The sequence below is a fragment of the Mirounga leonina genome, unplaced genomic scaffold (assembly GCF_011800145.1).
Source record: "Mirounga leonina isolate KUSES-001 unplaced genomic scaffold, KU_Mleo_1.0 Mir_376, whole genome shotgun sequence".
Lineage (NCBI taxonomy): Eukaryota > Metazoa > Chordata > Mammalia > Carnivora > Phocidae > Mirounga > Mirounga leonina.
Genome location: NW_023270718.1, coordinates 9,789,570 through 9,809,754, shown reverse-complemented (window position 1 = coordinate 9,809,754; position 20,185 = coordinate 9,789,570). Strand labels below are relative to the sequence as shown.

Sequence of the window (20,185 nt, the reverse complement as noted above, 5' to 3'; positions counted from 1 at the left end):
CTCCCTCTGCCTCTGCCTCTCCCCCTCCTTGTGCTCTCTCTCTGTCAAATAAAGAAATAAAATCTTTAAAATAAATAAATAAATAAATAATGAGCCTCGTGTGTAGTAGAAATACATATAAAGGTTGTTGCCCTGTTTTCTGAGTGAAAAAAAAAGACAAATAGAATTTAAAAATATGAAATATGTAGGGAATAATGTGATAAAGGTTATGCAAGATCTATTAAGTGGAAACTACAAAATACTGTTTAGAGAAATTAAAGGCCTGGCAAGTTCTGTTTTGCACTCTTGGGAGCTCTGATCTACCCTGTAAGGAATCCAGCTATTCTGTCCAGACCACATGAGGCCAGTGAGGGGCAGAGGCTCTGGGACTTCATGGAGAGGATCGAAGCAGCAGTGAATTGTGGAAATAGAGGCCCCATAATTATGATCTCAGCCACTCCGGCTTGGTGTCAGATATGGGAATAAAGAAACCATCTTGGATGTTCGGTCCTGGCAGGAACCACGTAGACCAAAGGTGAGATACCCATCCATCCAAGTACAATATGAACGCTTCACACACAGAATCATGAGAAAGTTATTAAAAAAAAAAAAAAAAGGTTCCTGCTCTGGCTCCTATGGTTGGGGTAGTCTGGTAAGTAGCAATAAATAATCGAGACAACGTGATTCTGAAGACCACAAAATTTTTTCACCTCATCTGCCTCCATCGTGAAAGCTCACCGAACTCCAACACACAGAACACTTTCCTCAGCTGTGTCAACTCAAGGTACGTCAAAGTGCTCCACGGTTGCAGAAATATATATTTTCACGTTTTTCAAAATGTTATTTTTAAAATCACCTTTTATTACTATTTTTAAAAATCTGGTTTAGGGCGCCTGGGTGGCTCAGTTGGTTGGGCGACTGCCTTCGGCTCAGGTCATGATCCCAGGGTCCTGGGATCGAGCCCCGCATCGGGCTCCCTGCTCTGTGGGAAGCCTGCTTCTCCCTCTCCCACTCCCCCTGCTTGTGTTCCCTCTCTCGCTGTGTCTCTCTCTGTCAAATAAATAAATAAAAAATCTTTAAAAAAAAAAAAAAAAGAGAGACATATGAAGGACTTCTTACACTTACTACATTCGTAGGGTTTTTCTCTGGAGTGAATTTTCTGATGTCTAATGAGCTGTGCACTTTGAGTGAAGGCCCTGCCACACTCCTTATATTTGTAGGGTTATTCCCCACTATGAATTCTCTGGTGATCAATCAGAGCTGAGGAATGGCTAAAGGCCTTTCCACATTCGCTGCACTCATGGGACTTTTCTCGAGTATGTGTACTGTGATGCTGAGTGAGATGAGTCATCTGGCTGAAGGTTTTCCTACATCCCTTACATTCATACGGTCTCTCACCTGTGTGAATTCTCTCCTGCTGGTTAAGATGTGCCCTCTGATTGAAAGCTTTACAACATTCATTACACTTATAGGGTCTGTCTCCTGTGTGGATTCTGATGTTGAACAAGAGTTGATCGACGACTAAAGCATTTCCCACACTCACGGCACCGACAGCACTCCTCCTTAAGAATTTTCTGATGGATGAAAAGGTGCGTTATTGCTGCAGGAAGTTTTTGCATATTCTCTACATATGCTGCTCGCTCTTTTCATCACTATTTCATGTTGGAATGTTTCCTCTTTTATACTCTTCCTTAGAGATAATTCCTTGCTCTCCCATATTGACTCACTCTCTGAAAATGAATATATAAATGTATTAATATGAAGAAGCATACATACTACTACTGTTGACATTCTCCGCTTAAAGACTCTAGTACTTAGAGATATATATGTACAAGGACATTGTCATACTATTTGGCAAAAAAGCTGGAAACAACCATTAAAAGTGTCTATTTGAGTTGATGACATTATGTCCAACAGTCTGGCTCATTTACAAAACTATTAAAAATAACTGAGTTTCAGCTATATGGACTGGAAGAGATAAAGCTGACTGAAAAGACCAAGTTGCAGAGTAACAACTATAGAAAGATATCTATTCTGTAAGAGCAAGAAATAATAAGATGCTCCCTGTATGTGTGTGTTGTGTATTAACATGGATGAAAGTGTGAATATACACCTACTATATTATTACCATTGGTCCTCTAGAGTGGTGAGAATGAAAACACATGCAAGGAGATAATGAATTTTTTCTCTTCAGAGCATGTCACTGAATACCTAATAAAATAAACCCATCTTATTTTTATAAGTTTAAGAGATTTTTATTATCGCATGTTTTAACTAGCCATCACTCACCCAATCCAATCATTTCAACAATGAAACACTGATGACACAAGAAAGTACACATCCAATTGGTATGGATAATGAGTGATACAAAATCTCAGAGACGGGCAGATATTTGGAGATAGAACTTTTTTTTTTAAGATTTTTTATTTATTTAATTCAGAGAGTGAGAGAGAGAGCAGGAGCAGGGGGAGGGACAGAGGGAGAGGGAGAAGCAGATCCCCCCCTGAGCAGGGAGCTCGATGCGGGACTCGATCCAGGGACCCTGGGATCATGACCCGAGCCGAAGGCAGATGCTTAACCAACTGAGCCATCCAGGCACCTGAGATAGGACCTTTAAAAGAGATAAAATCAAGTCAATAGGATGGGCCCTAATCCAGTATGACTGGTATTCTTTTAAGAAGAGATTACAGGGACGCCTGGGTGGCTCAGTCGGTTAAGCGTCTGCCTTCAGCTCAGGTCATGATCCCAGGGTCCTGGGATCGAGTCCCACATCGGGCTCCCTGCTCCGCGGGGAGCCTGCTTCTCCCTCTGCCTCTGCCTCTCTCTCTCTATCTCTCATGAATAAATAAATAAAATCTTTAAAAAAAAAAAAAAAGAAGAGATTACAACACTGACACACATAGAGGGAAGACCATGGGAAGACACAAGAAGGCGATGGCCATCTACAAACCAAAAGAGGCCTCAGGAGAATCCAACCCTGCTGACACCTTGATCTCAGTATTTATACCATGTAGTCTAGGGAGCTTTATTATGGCAGCCCAAGAAGACTAATCCGAGGGTCTTGGCCCAGCAATGAAGTCAATTCTCCTGCTCTCCATCACAGCATAATCTGAAGACTCTGGACTATCTGATCATTCTGTAGAACACTGCATTGGTCCACTATGTTGATGACATCATGTTCATGAGAATTGAACAACACAAAGTGGCAAGTAGCCCAGATGACCTGCTAAGACACATGTGCTCCAGAAGGTGGTAGACAAACACTATGAAGACTCAGGGATCTGGCACACAGGGAAGATTTTAGGGGTCCTCTGCAGATGGACAGGGAAAAGCAGACTCCCCGCTGAGCAGGGAGCCTGACTCAGGCATAGATCCCAGGACCCTGGGATCATGACCTGAGGCAAAGGCAGACACTTAACTGACTAAGCCACCCAGGCGCCCCTCCCTCACAAATTCTTAAATTGAAATCCTCTCAATGGGACAGTATTAGGAGGTGGGCCTTTTGGAGGTGATCAGGTCATCAGGGCGGATCCCTCATAAATGAGATTAGTGCCCTTGTAAGAGACCCCAGAGAATCCCCTCTCCTTTTCCTTCACATGAGGACACAGTCAGAAGATGGATGTCTGTGAACTAGGAGGTGGATCCTCACCAGACAATGAATCTACCAGTGCCTTGATCCTGCACTTCCCAGCCTCCAGAACCATGAGAAGTAAATGCCTGTTGAGGCGCCTGGGTGGCTCAGTCAGTTAAGCATCAGACTCTTGGTTTTGGCTCAGGTTGTGATCTCAGGTCATGAAATCGAGCCCCGCATTGGGCTCTGGCTTAGTTGAGAGTCTACTTAAGATTCTGTCTCTCCCGGGGCGCCTGGGTGGCTCAGTCATCAAATGTCTGCCTTCGGCTCAGGTCATGATCCCAGGGTTCTGGGATCGAGCCCAGCATCGGGCTCCCTGCTCGGCGGGAAACCTGCTTCTCCCTCTCCCTCTGCCGCTCCCCCTGCTTGTGCACTCTCACTCTGTCAAATAAATAAACAAAATCTTTTTTAAAAAATCCTTGATTTAGGGGGACCTGGGTAGCTCAGTTGGTTAAGCGTCTGCCTTCGGCTCAGGTCATGATCCCAGGGTCCTGGGATGGAGCCCCACATCGGGCTCCCTGCTCAGCGGGAAGCCTGCTTCTCCCTCTCCCACTCCCCCTGCTTGTGTTCCCTCTCTCGCTGTGTCTCTGTCAAATAAATAAATAAAATCTTAAAAAAAAAAGGGGGGTCGCTTGGGTGGCTCAGTCGTTAGGCGTCTGCCTTCGGCTCAGGTCATGATCCCAGGGTCCTGGGATCGAGCCCCGCATCGGGCTCCCTGCTCAGCGGGAGGCCTGCTTCTCCCTCTCCCTCTCCCCCTGCTTGTGTTCTCTCTCATGTTGTGTCTCTCTCTGTCAAATAAATACATAAATAAATAAATCAATCTCAATTACTCAGAGGACAGCATGAGTATTTTTTGGATAAAGAAAACAGAAGCATTGAGGAATGTTTTCGAAAGAACAGCTGTATGAATGAATGAAAGAAAGAAGGAAGGTGAGCTGATGAAAAATCACCTGGAAAGTCAAGGTAGGAAGCTGATCATAAATTGAGGGAGGGAGGGGAAACACACTTCCATCTGGAGGCTGGAAGGAATTATTTCAAAAGATAGAGGAGCACAGGGGGATTGATGAGGATGAAAGCCAGACCCACTATGGAGCTGAACTCAAGGGCCCTCTGAAGGGAGGTGTCCAAACACCTCCAAGCTGCTGTCAGAGCAGCTGGTCTTGTGTACCTGTTGCCTCCCCTCTGCTTGGTTCCTGACTCATCTGCTCATGGAGATCTTGCCTCCCCGCTCCTCATCCCCCAGAGCGGTTTCCCTTGCTCCAGCAGGAAAGCTACATCAGGCTTAGAGACAGAAATGCCTGAGCAAAGAAAAGGAGACAGCAAGTGGCCACGCCATTATTACCCAAGAATTGAGCTCCGCTACCACAGCAATCAGGAAGAAAAGCCCCTATGAATATGGCCAAGCAACGTTTAAAGGTTTTCTGAAGGATGGGAATGAGACAGTTGCGCACTTCTAACTGCTCTTTATGGGACATGGAACAAAAACATAAAGCAAAGGCTACAGCAGTTGCCCAGAGAATTCCACCAGAAGGAGGAAGACACACCGGAGAACAGATGCTGAACTCAGGGCTCGATGCACTTACCTAGCCAGGCCAGGTTCTGATAATTTTCTGACATCACAGCCATGGACAGTTTTCTCTGAGCAGGGTTCAGGAATCCCCATTCTTCTTGGGAGAAGTCGATGGCCACATCTTGGAATGTTACTGATCGCTGAAATGGCAAACACTTTCTTACTCACAAGGCCTTGGGGAGATGGGCGAAGTCGCTCCCTTTCTCGCTATCTCTCTCTCTGTCGAATAAATAAATAAAATCTTTAAAAAAAAATACTATATTTTCCACCAAGATGTTAAAACTGGTGACAGGAGTATGGATTTCTCCTTCTGTAGCGTATTTCACAATTTTCTAGAATACTGGGAAACAGACTTCCCTAAATCTGTATGTGTGAAATGGAAGCTGTTCTCCAACTAATAAGGAGAAAGAGAAAAATCTCACTTCTTTTTAAATTTGCCCTTGGACATGGAATTAAAGTTTGGGGCACTTAAAAATCTGCACTATTCATGAGGCTCTCCATTTCACTAATGACTTTGTTCTTCTCATTTCCTAGCATCTTTGATAACTCTACCATGGTGCGTAGCTGTGTTTTAGTCCTACCTACAAAGCCTGAGGTCAAGTCAGTTGGACTGTAGTTCACATATAGCGGTCTCATTGCAGGAAAGAAAAAATGAAATCCTAACTCACCAGTGATGTGCCTTCTAGAAGTCCAGTGGTTATCCTCCCCTTCGCAGAGCCCCTCTCTTGAAGAGCAGAGTCCTGTGGATGCAGAGCTGAGGACAAGAAGGGAACAAAACAAACAAACCAACAGCAACAAAAAAGCCTAAACTCTGCTGCCTAAACTCTTATCCATTCCCTTTGTAAAACATCAAAACAGAGCAGCGTGTCCAGCCATACCTTTATATGAGCATTACTGGTTCTTAAAGGTGTGGGAGATTCTGTTGCAATGTCTCCAACATCCACTCCTCCAAATGGTCCCTGGTAATGATGATCGAAACAACACTTTCTGTTCTGGGTGCTTTACATGTATTACCTTGATGCTCTGTCAGGGCTGAAGCAGCCATTCCTCTTTGTCTAAATGTCTCTCCCTGAAAAGGGCAGAATCCTGAGATGCCAGCTGGGGGAAGAGAAAGGAGGGATAAGAGACCCAGGTCTACTTTGCAGCTTCTCACATCACTGGTTTATAAGGTCCTCGTTCCACAAAAACTTTGTGTTCAAAAGACTTCTCAGCATAATTAATAAGCACAGGAAGGGCTGCCTGACATCGTGTCTCACCAGTGAAATGGAACTGAATAGGACAGTGAGAACTAATGAAAACAAAACAAAACAAAAAAAGATGCCAGTGAAGTAGCAACATGAACAATTAATATAGAAAAATAAATATCCAAGATAAACTCAAACAATAAAGAGAGGACATAATGGTAGGGAAAACCCCTAGTTCTAGGGTCAACAAAGATAAAATACTTAGAAGTTTAACAGAAACTGTATGACAAAACCTATATGACAATCTTTCAAATATGCCTGAAATACACAAAGTAGATTTAAACAAAGATTTCCCTTTTTCTTGGGCAGGAAGACCAATCCATCACAATGATAGTCAGCTACCTGAGATGATGTGAACTCTGTATTTGGCCTGTATATCCTCAGCTAAACACAAAAAGAAGGCTCCCATACTCCCCAGATAAGCTGTGTGTTAGCAAACCTGATACTCCATGCAAATAAGCAATGCTGTGGCTAAGCAAATAAGTAATATATTGTGGTTACTGGGAGTCAGGTTTTTCTCCTACCACAGAACAGAGTTTTAAATATAGAAAAGTAGAAATATGGAAGGAACTCTGTGGTGATGTACTGCAATTGGAGTTATCTGTGAATGCACTGGTCTTAATCAATGTAGTCAAGATATAAAAACAGATGTATGGGTGGTTGGCTGCTTCAGGATGAAGCTGAACATCTTTCCCAGCTACTGGCTGTCAGAATCTCATTGAAGTAGATGATGAACGCAAACTTCATACCTTTTATGAAAAGTGTGTAGTCACAGAAGTTGCTGCTAAGGCTCTGGGTGAAGAATAGAAGGGTCATGTGGTCCAAATCTGTGTTGGGAATGACAAACAAGTCTTCTTCGTGAAGCAGGATGTCTTGACCCATGGCCGTATCCATGGGCTATTTGAGTAAGGGGCATTCCTGTTATAGACCAAGGAGGACTGGAGAAAGAAGGTACAAATCTGTTCAGTGTTGCATTGTGGATGTCAATCTGGGTGTTCTCAATTTAGTCACTAGAAAAAAGAGATACTCCTGGACTCACTGACATTACCATGCCTCACTGCCTGAGGCCTCAAAGAGCTGGCAGAATCTGCAAACTTTTCAATCTCTCGAAAGAGGATGTTTGCCAGTATGTTGAGAAAGCCCCTAAACAAAGAAGGTAAGAAACCTAGAATCAAAGCACCCAAGATTCATTGTCTTGTTACTCCATGTGTCCTGCAACACAAACGTTGATGTGTGGCTCTGAAGAAACAGCATACTGAGAAAAAAAGAAAGAGGCTGCAGAATATGCTAAACTTTTGGCCAAGAGAATGAAAGAGGCCAAAGAAAAACACCAGGAACAGATTGCCAAGAGACAGAGGCTTTCCTCTTGAGAGCTTCTACCTCTAAGTCCTATCAAAAATGAGATTTTCTAAGAGTAACAAATAAGATTAGACATCAAGGGGCACCTGGGTGGATCAGATGGTTAAGCATCTGCCTTCGGCTCAGGTCATGATCCCAGGGTCCTGGGATCAAGTCCCACATCAGGCTCCCTGCTCAGCAGGGAGTCTGCTTCTCCCTCTCCTTCTGCCTGCCGCTCTCTCTCTCTCTCTGACAAATAAATAAATAAAATCTTTTTAAAAAAAAATCAGACATCAAATCTCAAAAAAAGAGATGTGCATATGAATGTATACATTAGGATATAATTTAGGATAGGATATCCCATCTGTCCCCTAATAGGGCCTAGAAACAAAAACATCCAAGCAGTAATCAGCACCTTGGTGTCTAAGTACCAGTCTCGAGGAATGAAGGAACAAAGGAATGAAGGAATGGAATGGAAGGGAAGGGAAGGGAGGGAAAGAAAGGAAAGAAGGGAAGGAAGGAAGAAAGGGAGGAGGGACAGAGGGAGGGAAGGGGGGAAACAAAACAAACCCCAGGATGCCATGGAGAAATAGAGACTCCAGGGCTAGCTCAGGGAAAGTACAAAATGTGCCTGTATCATCTCATGGTGCTAGAAAGTAAGGAAGTACTCATAAAATAATGGGGTATGTCTAAAACACAGAGAAACCAAATAGAGGGTGCTCCCAGTAGCAAAACCAGGGACAGTGTGAGCAAAACAAGCAATTAAGAGTAGCTCATCTCAAGATACTTGTTAATTACAGGGACTGAAACAATAACTTCACAATGGAGAAACCTGTCAGACACCCCTTCAACCACGGTATCGAAGTGATCATTCCCAGTTGACATCACGTACTACCTGACAGATATGATGTACTTGGGAGGGCACATGACTTCTGTGGTATTCATTCCCAAAATGAATAACTTCAATCTAATCATGAGAAAACATCAGACCTACTGAAGTTGAAGGTCCTCCTATAAAATAACTGGCCTAGACTCCAAAAAGTGTCAAGGTCATGAAAGACAAAGATCTAAGGCACTGTCATCAATTGGAATAGACTTGGGAGACATGCCAACTAAATGCAATGTGGATTGGATCCCGGAACAAAAATATAAAACAGGAGTGGGGAAACTGGCCAAATTAGAATAAGGTCAATAGATAAATTAACAGTATTTTATCAATGTTAATTTCATGGTTTTGTGATGATTATGTAAGATGTTAACTTCAGGTGCAGCTGAAAGAAGGGAATGTGGGAGTTTCGTACCATTTTTGCAACCTTTCTCTAAGTTCAAAATTATTTCAAAATAACATTTTATTTATTTACTTGACAGAGAGAGAGAATATGAGCAAGAAGGAGGAGGAGCAGAGGGAAAGGAAGAGGCAGACTCCACGCTGAGTGCAGAGTCCTATGCGGGGCTTGATTCCACAACCCCAAGATCATGACTTGAGCCAAAATTAAGAGTTGGACGCCCAACCGACTGAGCCACCCAGGTGCCCCATCATAATAACATTTTTAAAAGAGGGATGTCGTGAAATACAAAACCTGAGGTAATGTCAGATTAAGGAGACTAAAGAGACATGACACTTCAATGCAATGTATGACACTCAATTTTCTTTTCTGATAAAAGACATCACAAGGATAACCAACCCAGGATTAGATGACAGAATTACATCAGGGTGAATTTTTTTTTAAGACCTTATTTATTTGAGTGAGAGAGAGAGAGAGCACGAGCAGGGGACAGGGAGAGGGAGAAGGAGGCTCCCTGATGAGCAGGGAGCCTGATGCAGGGCTTGATCCCAGGATCCTGGGATCATGACCTGAGCTGAAGGCAGACGCTTAACCAACTAAGCCACCCAGGTGCCCCTACATCAATTTGAATTAACTTATTTTGATAACTTCACTGTAGTTATGTAAGAAATTCACACTGAAATACTTAGGTTAGGTAAAGGAGCATCAAGTCAGCAACTTACTTTCAAATGGTTAAAAAAAATAACATATATAGAGACATATATATGAATAAAGTGAAGGTAGTAAGAGGCTAGCATTTGAGGAAATGGAATAAAAGGATAGGGGAATTCTTTCTACTTTCCTTTTACCATTTTTTAAAATTTGAAGATATGTCAAAAAGCAAAGTAATCATCATAATAAACCATGTAATAACCTCATTGGGAAGCTTACTCAATTTTGTGATTGCCATTTGTTAAAAGTACTTTAGTCAGCTATGAAAAGTACAGCATAGGGAATATAGTTAATAATAGTGTAATAACTTTGCATGATGAACAGATGGTAACTATACTTACTGTAGTGAACGTTACAGAGATGCGGAATTGTTTAATCACTATGTTGTACACCTAAAACTAATATAACATTGTATGTCAACTATACTTTGATTTAAAAATTTTAATTACTTTTGCAGAGATAGAAAAGATGGTGGAGGAATAGGGGACCCTATTCCAACCGGTCCCCGGAATTGAGCCGGATATCTACCAGACCACCCTGAACACCCACGAAATCAGCCTGAGATGTAGGAAGATAGATCCAGATCTCTACAAACAGAATATGGCAGGCGGTTGGTTTCAAGGTACGAAGCGGGGAGCCGTGATTCCACAGGCAGATATTGGAGGATAAATGGCAGTGGGAGGGAGCCTGGCTGTGGAGATTCCACACCGCCGGTGAGCGACAGCCTTGTGCGCTGGGGATGGGGCACAGACTCGCAGACCGGTAGCGGTGGGAAAGGACTTTACGGCAGCCCCCCGGACGGAAACCGGAGGGGCGGGGCCACACGTGCGAACTGGGGGCAGCTGGTGGTTTTAGAAGCACAAAGGGCAGAGACGTCCTCCGACCTGGAGGTGAGGACTGGGAGTGCTGCAGAGGGGCACACAAACCAGGACGCTGCAGTTTATAGCAGTACGGACAAAAACAGAGATAGTGCGGCCTGGAGAGCTCACTGAACAACAGACTGCGATCTCTCTGCTCTGAGGCAGAGGGTTGGAAATGGTCTCTTTTGCTCTCTCAGAAGAGACACAGAAAGCTGCCAGGGAAAGCCGCCAGAGAACAAAAGCCCCCCAAAAACTAGTTCCCACTGAGCCCATCCCCCACCACAGGGAGCAGGGCAACTCTGCCCAAACAGGGTTGCCTGAGTAACAGCGCAGCAGGCCTCTCCCGCAGAAGATAGGCTGGGAGAACAAGAGACCAGCAACCCTAAGGTCCCAAGAAAACAGGTGCATCTTGCTTGGGTTCTGGTCAATAATTTGGACTCTATACATTCCCTCAACCACCCATCAACAGAATGACTAGGAGGAGGAACCCCCAAAATAGGAAAGACTCAGAGATTATAACTTATGCCACAGATTTACAAATGGATGCAGATATAACCAAGATGTCAGAGATGGAATTCAGGCTAGCAATTGTGAAGACAATAGCTAGAATGGAGAAATCAATTAATGGCAACATAGAGTCTCTAAGGGCAGAAATGAAAGCTGAATTGGCAGAATTTAAAAATGCTATCAATGAGATCCAATCTCATCTAGATAATCTAACAGCTAGGGTAAATGAGGCAGAACAACGAATCAGTGACCTGGAAGACCATTTAATAGATAAAAAGGGAAAAGAGGAGGCCAGGGAAAAACAACTCAGAATCCATGAAAATAGAATCAGAGAAATAAGTAACACCGTGAAGCATTCCAAGGTCAGAATTATTGGAATCCCGGAGGGGGTGGAGAGAGAGAGAAGACTAGAAGATATATATGAGCAAATCGTAGCTAAGAACTTCCCTAATCTGGGGAATGAAACAAACATTTGTGTCCTAGAGGCAGAGAAGACCCCTTCCAAGATCAAAGAAAACAGGCCAACACCCCTGCATGTAATAGTAAAACTCGCAAATCTTAGAACCAAGGAACCCATCTTAAGGGCAGTTAGGGGGAAGAGATTCCTTATGTACAGAGGGAGGAACATCAGAATAACATCAGACCAATCCACAGAGACCTGGCAAGCCAGAAAGGCCTGGCAAGACATATTTAGGGTACTAAACAAGAAGAACATGGAGCCAAGAATACTTTATCCAGCAAGGCTGTCATTTAGAATGGATGGAGAGATGCAGAGCTTCCAAGACTGGCAGAAACTGAAAGAATATGTGACCACTAAGCCGGCCCTGCAAGAAATATTAAGGGGGGTTCTATAAAAGGAGAAAGACCCCAAGAATGATATACAACAGAAATTTATAGGGACAATCTATAAAAACAACGTCTTCACAGGTAACATGATGACAATAAATTCATATCTTTCAATAATCACTCTCAATGTGAAGGGCATACATGCTCCCATAAAATGGCACAGGGCTGTAGATTGGATAAAAAGACAGGACCCATCCATATGCTGTCTACAAGAGACTCATTTGGAACCTAAAAATACATCCAGACTGAAAGTGAAGGGATGGAGATCCAACTTCCATGCCAGCGGACCTCAAAGGAAAGCTGAGGTAGCAATTCTTATATCAGACAAATTAGATTTTAAACTAAAGTCTGTAATAAGAGACACAGAAGGACATTATATCATTCTTAAAGGGTCTATCCAACAAGAAGATGTAACAAGTGTAAATATCTATGCCCCCAACATGGAAGCAGCCATCTACATAAGCCAACTGTTAACCAAAATAAAGAGTCATATTGGTAACAATATGTTAACTGTACGAGACCTCAATATCCACTCTTCAGCAATAGACAGATCATCTAAGCAGAAAATCAACAAGGAAACAAGATCTTTGAATGATACACTGGACCAGATGGACCTCACAGGTATTTACAGAACATTCCACCCTAAAACAACAGAATACTCATTCTTCTCGAGCGCACACAGAACTTTCTCCAGAATAGACCACATACTGGGTCACAAATCAGGTCTCAACCGATACCAAAAGATTGAGATTATTCACTGCATATTCTCAGACCATAATGCTTTAAAACTGTAACTCAATCACAAGAAAAAATCTGGCAGAAATTCAAACACTTGGAAGCTAAAGACCACTCTGCTCAGGAATGTTCGGGTCAACCAGGAAATCAAAGAAGAACTTAAACAATTCATGGAAACCAATGAGAATGAAAACACATCGGTCCACAACCTATGGGATACTGCAAAGGAGGTCCTAAGGGGGAAATACATAGCCATCCAAGCCTCACTCAAAAAATTAGAAAAATCCTGAATTCACCAACTAACTCTACACCTTAAAGAACTAGAGAAAAAGCAACAAATGACGCCTAGCCACACATTAGAAGAGAAATAATTAAGATTAGAGTAGAGATCAATGAATTAGAAACCAGAAACACAGTAGATCAGATCAACAAAACTAGAAGCTGGTTCTTTGAAAGAATTAGTAAGATCAATAAACCATTGGCCAGACTTATCCAAAAGAAAAGAGAAAGGACCCAAATTAATAAAATTATGAATGAAAGGGGAGAGATCACAACTAACACCAAGGAAATAGAGACAATTATTAGAAATTATTATCAACAACTATATGCCAATAAACTGAGCAATCTGGATGAAATGGAGGCCTTCCTGGAAACCTATAAGCTGCCAAGACTGAAACAGAAGAAATTGACAACCTGAATAGGCCAATAACCAGTAACGAGATTGAAGCAGTGATCAAAAACCTCCCAAAAAACAAGAGTCCAGGGCCTGATGGATTCCCTGGGGAATTCTACCAAACATTCAAAGAAGGAATAATACCTATTGTACTGAAGCTGTTTCAAAAAATAGAAACAGAAGGAAAGGTTCCAGACTCATTCTATGAAGCCAGCATTACCTTCATCCCCAAACCAGGGAAAGACCCCATCAAAAAGGAGAATTTCAGACCGATATCCCTGATGAATATGGATTCCAAAATCCTCAACAAAATCCTAGCTAATAGGATCCAACAATACATTAAAAGGGTCATCCACCACGACCAAGTGGGATTTATCCCTGGGATGCAAGGGTGGTTCAACATTTGCAAATCAATCAATGTGATAGAAGACATTAATAATAAGAGAGAGAAGAACCATATGGTCCTCTCAATTGGTGCAGAAAAAGCATTTGACAAAACGCAGCATCCTTTCCTGATTAAAAGTCTTCAGAGTATAGGGATAGAGGGAACATTCCTCAAGTTCATAAAGTCAATCTATGAAAATGCCACAGCAAATATCGTCCTCAATGGGGAAAAGCTGAGAGCCTTTCCCTTAAGATCAGGAACACGTCAAGGATGCCCACTCTCACCACTATTGTTTAACATAGTGCTAGAAGTCCTAGCAACAGCAATCAGACAACAAAAAGAAATAAAAGGTATTCAAATTGGCAAAGAAGTCAAACTCTCTTTTCACAGATGGCATGATATTTTATGTGGAAAACCCCCAAAGACTCCACCCCCAAATTACTAGAACTCATACAGCAATTCAGTAATGTGGCAGGATACAAAATCAATGCACAGAAATCAGTTGCTTTCTTATACACTAACAATGCAACTGTAGAAAAAGAAATTAGAGAAACGATTCCATTTACAATAGCACCAAAAACCATAAGATACCTCGGAATAAACCTAACCAAAGAGGTAAAGGATCTATACTGTAGGAACTACAGAACACTCATGAAAGAAATTGAAGAAGACACAAAAAGATGGAAAAACGTTCCATGCTCACGGATTGGAAGAACAAACATTGTTAAAATGTCTATGCTACCCAGAGCAATCTATACCTTCAATGCCATCCCGATCAAAATTCCAATGACATTTTTCAAAGTGCTGGAACAAACAAACCTAAAATTTGTATGGAATCAGAAAAGACCCTGAATTGCCAAGGAAATGCTGAAAAAGAAAAACAAAGCTGGGGCATCACGTTGCCTGATTTCAAGTTATATTACAAAGCAGCGATCAGCAAGACAGCATGGTACTGGCACAAAAACAGACACATAGACCAATGGAACAGAATAGAGAGCCCAGATATGGACCCTCAACTCTATGGTCAAATAATCTTCGACAAAGCAGGAAAATATATGCAATGGAAAAAAGACAGTCTCTTCAATAAATGGTGCTGGAAAAATTGAACAGCCACATGCAGAAGAATGAAACTCGACCATTCTCAAACACCACACACAAAGATAAACTCAAAATGGATGAAACACCTCAATGTGAGACAGGAAGCCATCAAAATCCTAGAGGAGAACATAGGCAGTAACCTCTTTGACATTGGCCACAGCAACTTCTTCAAGATACATCTCCAAAGGCTAGTGAAACAAAAGCGAAAATGAACTTTTGGGACTTCATCAAGATAAAAAGCTTCTGCACAGCAAAGGAAACAGTCCACAAAACAAGGAGGCAACCCACAGAATGGGAGAAGATATTTGCAAATGACACTACAGATAAAGGGCTGGTATCCAAGATCTATAAAGAACTTCTCAAACTCAACACCCAAAAAACAAATAATCAAGTCATAAAATGGGCAGAAGACATAAACAGACACTTCTCTGAAGAAGACATATAAATGGGTAACAGACACATGAAAAAATATTCATCATCTTTAGCCATCAGGGAAATTCAAATGAAAACCACACTGAGATACCAACTTACACCAATTAGAATGGCAAAAATTAACAAGGCAAGAAACAACAAATGTTGGAGAGGTTGTGGAGAAAGGTGAACGCTCTTCCACTGTTGGTTGGAAGGCAAGTTGTTACAGCCACTTTGGAAAACAGTGTGGAGGTTCCTCAAAAACTTAAAAATAGAGCTACCCTATGACCCAGCAATTGCACTCCTGGGTATTTACCCCAAAGACACAGATGTAGTGAAAAGAAGGGCCATATGCACCCCAGTGTTCATAGCAGCAACGTCCAAAATAGCCGAACTGTTGAAAGAGCCAAGATGCCCTTCAACAGATGAATAGATAAAGAAGATGTGGTCCATATATACAATGGAATATTACTCAGTTATCAGAAAGGATGAATACCCAACTTTTACATCAACATGGATGGGACTGGAGGGGATTATGCTATGTGAAATAAGTCAAGCAGAGAAAGTCATATAGTTTCATTTATTTGTGGAACATAAGGAATAGCATGGAGGACATCAGGAGAAGGAAGGGAAAAATGAAGGGGGGGAAATCGGGAGGGAGAGATGAATCACGAGAGACTATGGACTCTAACAAACTGAGGGTTTTAGAGGGGAGGGGGGTGGAGGGATGGGTTAGCCCAGTGATGGGTATTAAGGAGGGCACGTACTGCATGGAGCACTGGGTATTATGTGAAAACAATGAATCCTGGATCATCACATGAAAAACTAATGATGTACTGTAGGGTGACTGACATAACATAATAAAATAAAATTTTAAAAAAATAAATAAAATAAAAAAATAAAAATTTTAATTACTTTTTAAAAGTATTTTATTTTTTTAAGATTTTATTTATTTATTTGAGAGAACAAGCATGCAAGAGCACAAGCATGAGCAGCAGGAGGGGCAGAGGGAGAAGCTAACTTCCCGCTGAGCAGGGAGACTGACTTGGGCCTCGATCCCAGGACCCTGAGATCATGACCTGACGTGAAGGCAGACGATTAACCGACTGAGCCACCCAGGTGCCCCTAAAAAAAGTATTTTAGTCAGAATTTGTTACTCTATCATTTCTACCTGGTTTTAGTTCTAGAGTCCATAGAAGAAAACAACAATTTAAATTCCTTTTTACCAGACACATGCTTCCACATAGCTCTGCAACTATCTCCTCTCCAGAAAAACATACACAGATTTTTCCAACCCTTCTCATGAGACAATGATTTCCAGGCTCTCCATCATCCGAGTCTCCCACCTTAGTATAGGCCCAGTTTATCAAAGTCCTTCATAAAATGCTGCTTCCAGTATCAAATTCAATCCTGCTGTGGTCTAGTCATTACAGGACACTGGAGGACTATGAAATTTCAACTAAACGCCATGAGGTAATGGAAAAGGTAGAATCCCTAGAGTCTGCCAGATGTGGTGGGAACCCCAGCTGTGGTACCACTCCCACCTGGCATCACTGAGCTTACACTGCAAGGAAATGACTTCAAGTTCACTGGGATAAAGTCATTTTCATCTTGTCTTTCTTTTGACCATTTCAATTCTTTCCTACTTCTTGTCTTCACATCTTTTGCCATTTGCTTCTATCCTCTATTTTTAAGGGAAATGGACCCATCAAAGTAAAAAAAGATATGGATGAGAAAGTGATTCAGCCAGGTATAAAAAAATTTCTCACAGCAATTTTCCTTACAGAAATTAGGTACAAAGAGTATTTCCAATTAATAAGTAAGGAATCAACTTGATTTGCTGAACAAACTTTTCTAAAGGTATAATGAATGCTCAAGAAGAAGGGCACTGGACTTTAGGCATGAATGGAAACAGGCCAGCCTACCCAGAGTCTACCAGTAAAGCTAGACAATGGCGTTAAGAGCATGAACTGTTGGAGAGTTTCTGGGCTGGAAAAAAAAATCCCCAGGTAGGGCAAGTAATATATTGAGGAGAAATAGGACCTGCAGGGTAATGGCACTTTTCTGAAGGTCATTATTTGTCTGCAGGATTTTTTTTTTTTAAGATTTTTATTTATTTATTTGACAGAGAGAGACACAGCAAGAGAGGGAACACAAGCAGGGGGAGTTTGAGAGGGAGAAGCAGGCTCCCCGCTGAGCAGCGATCCCAATGCAGGGCTTGATCCCAGGACCCTGGGATCATGACCTGAGCCGAAGGCAGACGCTTAACTGACTGAGCCACCCAGGCACCCCTTCTGCACGATTTTTTGAACCAAGTGTAAGGAAGAGACAACTTACCACATGAACTTGTGATATTGCTAATGAAGGAATTTGAGAGCTAAGTAAAATAGTTTTCAGCTATTTTAGTGTGAAAATGAATAAAAGGAAACCTCACTAACATGGAGGGAAGCCAGCAGGAGGAGCTCTCATGTCCCACCACTCCTGGTCAACTACAGACCTCACAGGTAAAAAGGGACCGTGCACTTGGAGACTACTTTACTATCCCAGCATGTGGAGGGAAGGTTTTCCTCCTCCCCCAGCAATAGCCCAGCCAATGAGAAGCCACTATACTCCTAACTTCAAGTTTATTCCCATGGCCTTTTTGTTAGTCTTCCCAACTCTCCCCTTTCCTGTATACAAGAGTGTTCCTCTCTTTCTTTTCCCTTCCTCACCTTTGTTCTCTGGACTTGCCTGTGGTTTTGCCCTAGCTTGCATATCCCTAATTGCGAGCATCTGGTACTCCTGAAAAACAAAACAAAACAAAACCATTTTTGCCCGTAAAATAACTGATTTTTATTTTTAAGGTTAACATCAGGCAAGTAATAAATCAGAATATTAAAATTAAATTTGCTTCATTAAAAAATGATATATTACAATATACACATGATTTGTACATATTTTAGTAAAGCATTTTTAAAAGATAAAAACATCTATCCTTGGGGACAGAACAGACAGGCAAAGCCGCACATAATTACCCACACACTAATGACTGAGGGACTTTGGTATAGTCGGCCCATGAAAGGAAAAGAACCAGGATCAACCTAATTTGGGTCTAGGCCTGATACGAAATTCGGAAGAGAGCTCTGGGGCAGAATCTGAAGGAGCGGTGAACGCCAGTGGCTGCCAAGTACAACTCCTTGCATGTTCCACAGTTGTTCAGGTGCACGCTTCATTCACTTCTCCAAGCCTAGGTCTATCCCACATTTAGTAACAGTAACAGCCGTACTATCGTAACCGAAGTGAGCCCTCTGCACGTCATCTTTCTTTAACCAGCACAACTGCTATAAAACAGATTTGGTTTTCCTCATCTGGCAGATTTAAGTGCCAGGGTTGATTCTGAAAACCCGGATCTGGCTGAAAAAAAAAAAGAAAGAAAGAAAAGAAAGAAGGAAGGAAGAAGGAAGAAGGAAGAAGGAAGGAAGGAAGGAAAGAAGAAAGAAAGAAAGAAAGAAAGAAAGAAAGAAAGGAAGGAAGGAAGGAAGGAAGAAGGAAGGAAGGAAGGAAGAAGGAAGGAAGGAAGGAAGGAAGAAGGAAGGAAGGAAGGAAGGAAGGAAAGAAGAAAGAAAGAAAGGAAGGAAGGAAGAAGGAAGGAAGGAAGGAAGAAGGAAGGAAGGAAGGAAAGAAGAAAGAAAAGAAAGAAGGAAGGAAGAAGGAAGGAAGGAAGGAAGAAAAAAAGAAAGGAAAGAAAGAAAGAAAGAAAGAAAGAAGGAAGGAAGAAGGAAGAAGGAAGGAAGGAAGGAAGAAAGGAAGAAAAAAAGGAAGAAAGGAAGAAAGAAAAGAAAAGAAAGAAAAGAAAAGAAAGAAGGAAGAAGGAAGAAGGAAGGAAGAAGGAAGAAGGAAGGAAGGAAAAAAGAAAGAAAAAGAAAAGAAAGAAAGAAAGAAAGAAGGAAGGAAGGAAGGAAGGAAGGAAGGAAGGAAGGAAGGAAGGAAGGAAGGAAGGAAGAAAGAGGAAGGAAGGAAGGGAGGGAGGGAGGGAGAGAGAGAGACAGAAAGACAAGAAAGACAAGAAAGACAAGAAAGACAGAAAGACAGACAGACAAGAAAGAAAGAAAGGACAGAAAGAAAGAAAGACAGAAAGACAGACAGACAGAAAGACAGAAAGAAAGAAAGAAAGAAAAAGAAAAGGAAAGGAAAATCATTCCACTCCAACCAGGCCCCTGCTTATTTGGGGCTGGGCTCCATTTCGGGCATTTAATCCTCACGACACTACTAGCTGTTCAGGCGGCGGTGTCCCACTTTACACACGAGCAGCGAAAGTCACACAGCCTCTCCGCAGCTCCAAGAGCGGTCCCTGCAACACCCACACTGGCGCCCCCGGGGCCACGCGGGGAGACACCCACACCCCAACGCACACCGCGGTCCCACACCCGCAGCAACCACCAGAACCCGCCGCCACGGACGCTCCCCCCGCGTCTACGCCACACCGCGCGGAAGCCCCTACCCCTCCAGAGAGCCGCGGCGCGGTAGTCTGCGCCCGCGCAACAACCCCTCCACACCCCCGTCAACCCCCACGACCGCACGCATGCGTGTCCCAACACTCGCGACCGCGTTCCCTCCGAACGCGCACACCGGAGACACAGGGAGCTGAGGCCCCGCCTCCGCTGTCGCCACTACGCATGCGCGTCCTTAACGCGGACCCTTTCCCCCCGACCTACGCCAGTCCCGAGACATGGGGAGAGGAGACCACGCTTTCTTGGATAAGGGCTTCCGGCTCGTTTACCAACCCAGGCATTCCCGGTTCCACATCCGCCCTTCGCTACTGAAGCGCGGCCTCTGGCTGGCCAGGACCGCGGTGTGTTTAGGACTCCGGACCACAGCAGTGGAGGCACGCAGGCGCACACCGCAGCTTAGCGGACTCCCAGAACCCAGCGC

At 42.9% G+C, this 20,185-nt stretch overlaps 1 long non-coding RNA gene across 6 annotated transcripts; it reads right to left on the bottom strand.

The window, feature by feature from the left end:
• Positions 1-20,138, bottom strand: LOC117997928. 6 transcript variants are annotated; one of them, XR_004675902.1, is made up of 7 exons: positions 20,038-20,138; positions 17,986-18,055; positions 7,174-7,362; positions 5,849-6,278; positions 5,194-5,320; positions 1,378-1,709; positions 1-37 (listed from the first exon to the last, which is right to left on the bottom strand). It is a non-coding gene; the product is annotated as an uncharacterized LOC117997928 (long non-coding RNA). The 6 variants fall into 6 exon arrangements; XR_004675901.1 differs by lacking the exon at positions 1-37 and having other exon boundaries at positions 1,030-1,709; XR_004675905.1 differs by lacking the exon at positions 1-37 and having other exon boundaries at positions 1,030-1,709; positions 7,174-7,251.
• Positions 20,139-20,185: the final 47 nt, after the last annotated feature.